The sequence below is a fragment of the Oenanthe melanoleuca genome, chromosome 7 (assembly GCF_029582105.1).
Source record: "Oenanthe melanoleuca isolate GR-GAL-2019-014 chromosome 7, OMel1.0, whole genome shotgun sequence".
NCBI classification, from domain to species: domain Eukaryota; kingdom Metazoa; phylum Chordata; class Aves; order Passeriformes; family Muscicapidae; genus Oenanthe; species Oenanthe melanoleuca.
In genome coordinates, this window is record NC_079341.1 from 22,885,507 (window position 1) to 22,891,554 (window position 6,048).

A 6,048-nucleotide genomic window follows, 5' to 3' on the forward strand; every position below is an offset into this window, starting at 1 on the left:
ACCTACCTGGGATCACATGGAAGGTCAGCCCTAGACAGCTAAAGTATCCAGTGAAAGGAGATCAGCTCTTTAATGTTAACTAATCCCAGTGGACAGCTGACAAATGAGGCTATTTAAAGAACTATTTACTGTCATTATTCCAAATTGAAGAACAAATTGTTTTGAAAAGTTCAGAATTGCTTCACAGCTGATCAGGGCTGAGGAAAAAGACAGAAAAGTTCAGATGACATATTGTGAACTAGTTTCCCTTGTTTGCAACTGTCTAATCAACTCGTTTTAATTAAAGAACACAGCCCCCTCCAAGCTGAGACTGACACATAGGAAAATCTGTAGGCAATTTGGATACAACAAAAACATAACATCTCACAGAAATCCCTGATGTCCCCATATTGTTTGCATGGGGACTAAGTTGTTCCATACACACAAGTCCTTGTTTAGATTGTTTGCTGCCATCCTCAAGAGAAGATATTGCAGTGGAAGGGGAGTATAAGCTAACACACTCTAAACCATTCCTCAGTCTCTTAGCTTCATGTCACAGTAAGTAATGAGTTTGGTACTACATCATGGCAATGTTATGACAGAAAGCAAAGCCCTCCTGACCTCAAATTAATCCTGTCTTCTCTGAGAGCTTTGTTTCAGGCTTCACTGGGGACATGTGTGTGTAACTTTAGATGATATCTGAAGGCATTTCAGATGTTAGCCAAAAATGTGCTTTATATTATATTGGACTTTGCTGCTCCTTTCCATCCAAAATAATTTTGGGGAAGGTGGGTAAATCTCAGGTGGGAAATCCCTTGACATCCCCTGATTCTCAGTGTAACAAACTATGAACCATTATCAAAAACGTCACTACTGCATGACCTGTGTCTGCAGAAATGTAGAGAGCTCTGTTTAGGATTATTGTAGCCACTTAAACCAGAGACAGAATGTCAAAGACAATCAGATATTGCAGGGAAGGGCTACATCTCTCAGATCAAACAGAGAGGAACAATCCGGTTTATGCCTCTGGATCACAGAAATTAAAAATTAAATTATTCTGTGGGGTATTTAGGCAAAGCACATGTTGTGTTGATATCTACAGAAAGGTATCCATGCTGATTCACAGAAGAAAATGTCCTGTTCCCTGTAGGTCTATAATATTTCTTCAGACCATTGTGTCAGACCATCTGTGTCTATCAGCCTTCTCTTCCACCTGTATTGCTTCTGTCCTTCTCAGGATGCCTGAGTCCTTTGTCCTTTGTCCCTTATTTGGCCAGTAAGTTGGTTTCTTTTAATTTTTGTTCAATCTAGTTTCAACTTCAAATCAAGATGGAGGAAACAGAGAGCACAGGGGATAGTTGCTTTTCATTCTATGGGACAACTTGTGTCAGAATTAGAGTAGGAATAGAAACTCCTTGAGTTTCTCCTCCCAGTATTCACACACCAGCTGGCAGAGAAGGGAGTTGGGAAAACAAGGAGTTAATGCTGAGCAGCAGTGAAGCCACTGGTGTATTCTGGGGTCTCCAGGTGCAGGGCTGTAGCAGCTGAAGTGAGCAGGTAATTACCCCAGGATCCCATAAAAGAGGTGGGCCACAGGGTTATTGTGCCTTTTTATTTGATTGGGGGTGGAGAAATCTTGGTCTTTGGACTTTTGGGGGAAGAAAAAAAAAAGAAATCAACCAAAAAACCCCTCCCATTTGATTGGGACCAAGTCCAGGCTGAAGAAAACCTTTGAACCTTGAGTGTCATGTAGGAACACTTAAGTGTCTTCTCTGTTTGGTAGTTCTGGTAAAGTTCTGCTGAAGTTCTTCTTCAATGATAGTGAGGGAGCAATGGATGGCAATACAAGGAGCCACGAGACAATAAGAAAGTCATATTACTGCTCTTGCACTACAGAACAGCACAAGAGAGAGGTTTGAATCCCATGGCAGTAAGTTCAGGGCTAGCAAAATCCACTGAAGCTTCATGAATTGAGATTGTCTCTGGGGAACCTCTGCTTTCCATGTTCTTGGCTCTCTCCAGATTCCTTACGTAAGTGTAAGAAGAGAAGCATGGATTTCAACAAGGGGCAATTGTTTGCTCTTTTTCCCTGCTTTTACTCAGTTTCATGTGTCCTCATCTCTGCTGCTTTCTTGGAACAGTGGAATTCTGGAGAGCTGTTGCTCTGTGGGATGGCTTGGCCAGTGTGCTGCCCATGCAATGGTACAGCTCCATCTCACCTCGGGCAGGCAAATTGGCATCCTGCTGGCTTTCAGCTCCCTCTGCAGTCAACAGAAAGAGAAACCCTTGGAGGGTTACCCAGGTCACCAAGGCACTGCCCCTTGTCTGTGCTCCTAGCCTAGGAGCTCAGTTAGAGCAGTAATTTAGGGAAGTCTTGATGAAAGGGGTGTAAATGAGCAGTGGCAGCTGAGAGAGGAAGAGCTTCTGCCAAAGGAATGAGGTGCACTGAGTAGGGACTAGAAAAGTAGAGATGGCTCTGTTAGGGCTCAAGAAGAGGGAGGACATTTTCAAATCCCTTGGTACCCTTGCTGCAAGCAGAAAGCAGAAAGATCAGAGAACATGAGGTATGAGGAGGGCACTCAGCTTCAGCCTGGTTTGTGGGGCTCTAACTCACCCCAGAATAGGAACATGAAGGGAAAGCAATGACTGGTGTCCGTGTGTTTATCATAAACTGCTGGGGTCTGTGGTGCAGCAAAATTCCCCCTCCCAGAGGGGCTGTGTGCTGAGCAAACAGGCTGCCTCTGCCACTAACACTGCCTTCCTGCACATCCCAACAAATGAACAAGTGCTTCAGTGTGTGCAGACAAGGGGCTTCTGGAGGGCTCAAAGGTGCTGTTTCATGAGAGGAAATACAAAAGTACTGTCTTGGAACTTGCAGCCATTCACCTACGTTTTGGTAAAAAAAAATCCAGTCTTTGTGTTTCCTGGCTCCTGCTTGTGTGCTGCCTTCCTCAACTCCCTCAGCAAATCCTACAGATTGTTTTCCACCCAGAACCAGTTTGTTCTATTGCTGTTTTCCATCAGGTGGCTATTTCAGTAGCAACAGCTCCCTGGAGTCCACAATGAGACTGACAGAAATACTAAGTATTTGTGACTGCTGATGACTTGAAAATGAATAATAGTCTCAGCACAAACCATCTTTTCCTCAAATGTTTGGGCATTTCTCTTGCTTCCTCCACAAGGCTAGGTAAGCAGATCATACAGTGGAATGCAATTTGGCTGTGTTTTTAGGGGGTTTCCCCCATGTTTGTGTTTGGGGTGCAATTTTTGCTGTTCAGCATTCACAAGGTCAGTTGCACTAATTCCTTTCCACTGTTCTATTTCCATCCCTTCCTCAGGTATCCCCCATGGTCCAAAACAAAGCATGACATGAACCAAGCAGCACTGAAGGAGCAAACCAAAGGAGGGTGAGAAATTATTAGGAGACCTGAAGGTGGCAAATAGGCAAGTTTATGGTGAAACTGAAGAAAAAAAAAAAGTCTTTCTGAGCCAGTAGAGGGCATTTCCCCAGGCTGGGGGACAAGGAATGTCCCAGGGAGGAGAGTTTTGTTCTCCAGCTGCAGCTCTGATTTATTTTATTTTTTTTTTTTAATCTTGTGGTTACAATGGAGGATTTGAATTTGTGGCACTTGTCATCCTTACATCTTCCTTCAGGAATTATACACTCTAAAAAGTATTAATTTAATTTCACTGGCACGGCACTGATCCAAGAGCTTTCTGGCAGTCCACCTTGCTGCCTCTGATGTTCCTGTGGTCAAAAGCAGCAACCAACAGCACTCATCAGCAAGCAGATCTCAGTACCCTGGGAGCAGGATTCCATTAAGGAGTGCCATGGCTCACTGCATGGATGTCTCTCACCTCTTTTTTCACTTGAAGCAGAACAGTCAAGAGAAACAGCCAGCAAGCTAATCACCACCACAGCCTATTGGGAAGATAGGAATAATTATTTAAACCAGTCTTGGATTACACATTGGCATGCATCTAATTAACAAATTCCGATTATTCCTGTAACTATTGTGCAACAATTAGTGGGTGTTAAATTGAGCTCTTCTGCCTGCAATTTCAATGGTGTAATTTTGCCAAGATGCCTTTGTTTTGCCTGCTATGCCTGGTGCCACTGAGAATAGACTGAAGGTGGTCAGAAATTTTTGTCTAAATTTACTTTTGCTGAAAAGTGCCGTTCCTTCAAAGTCTGGGGCATTTTTGCAGGGAAGACAAAGCAATTTCAAGCAAGATTTTTCTCTGGCCAGATTTCTGCTCTCTGAGACCTGCTGGTCACTTCAGACAAGAGAGGAGGAGGAGGAAACATCTGAATCAAAGCACAGAGCTGAAGACAGATGTTCTGACACAAGTATGCCTCACATGAATATTGGAGTTTTTTTGTTTTGTTTTGTTGTTTAATGCTTATCCAGCTCCAGGCATTTTTATTAAAAAGAAAAAAAAAATCTGAACCTTCAAAGATTTCACAAAGATGAATTGTCTTCCTCTGGCAATGCAAGCACCTGCCCTGGGGTGCAGAAATGTTCCTCAGGCTGGGAGAAGGAGCAAACCCCACTGAGACTGCAGGGCTCTGCTCCACGCTGCTGCACACGGAGCCAAAGACATTCCAAGGCTTTGAACAGGGCAACCAATGGGGAGGAAACAGGTCTCTTTACAAACAGATCCTGAGGAACTGGCCTGCTCTAAGACACTGCTCAGTCCCTGCTCTATTCAGTTTTCAGGGGTCACCTTCCCTGGATGTGCTTCTGAGGCTGCAAGTAACAGCACAGGTCTGGAACAGCCTCACCTACCAAAAGGAGGCTGATATGAGACTTTTTTCTGTATGCTAGGCTTTTGTTGTTCTGTTTAAGATTCAGTGTCTTAGCTCCTGTTTCCTACAGGGAATCCCAGTGCCAGGCCCAACTGTAAGCCAGATCCCAAAGCAGGGACTGAGCTGTGGCTGGAGGTATTTCACTGACAGCATTAGGGCTACTAGAGACTGTCCATGCCACAGTTCAAGCAGTGAGCTATCTAACACTGGGAGATCAATTAAATAAATAAACAAACAAAACAAAACAAAGTCCTAGAACCAGCTGGACTTCACACAGACCCCATCAGGATCCTGTCACTGGGCAGTGTCTGCCAACATGAGCCTGCCACCTTCTCACCCACACATACCCCTGGCTTTGCCAATGGTCAGCTAAGCCCCTTCTGTGAAGAACAAAACCACCTCGCTCATCATTTCCCTGAGGTGATCCCTCTTAGACATAAGTTTCCATCTTGGCTAGGTCTGAGCCTAACCTGCTTTACATGAAATCATGCTGTTCCTATATAAATTATCACTAAGAGATTTTGGCTGCTCCCAGGGCTTTATTTTTTTCCAGCATGTCCTATGACGTTTGTTAGACATTTAGGACACTTGCTACTTTTCCCTTTGACCATCTTCACTCTCTTCCACTTGCTTTTTATGTCTCTGCTATAAATAAAATCTCCCTGAGATATCCAAAGCATTGCTTAAAAAAGAGGTGGGGGAGCTTTCTGGGGAGAACAGGCCATTATAGAAAAGGCCAGGTGCTTGGCATGTCCCCAGCTTGTGAAGGTGGGAGCTGTCACGAGTCTGAAAAATATCAGTGTGGGAGTTATAAATAAGCTTTAAAGCCAGGGGTTTAGAAAGTCATCTTTAAATGCTGCATAATTTATAGCCTGCTGCAAAGAGAAGAGTGTGTGAGCTCTGGAAGCCAAGCTAACCCATTCTTTGTTCCCTCCATAGTTGGACTGTTCATATACATGTGGTGAAATGTATGGTGAGCATCCAAAATTCAGGATTTTAATCATCAGTGTCTCCTTCCAAAGGCTTACCTGGGTCACTGTGGATGGTTTTCTTTCAACTCCTGGTGTCTTAGTGTGAACCAGAAATAAATACCATTGGTCTCATATTGCAAAAAAAAAAAAAAAAAAAAAAAAGGAGTTGTGGGTAGGGATGCTGCACTCAGGTAGGGTAGTGTTGTGTTGAGAGATAGCAAGAAACTCAGCAATAATGCTCTGTGATTTTCACAAGTGATTTACTTCCTCCTTGACTCAACTCCTCCT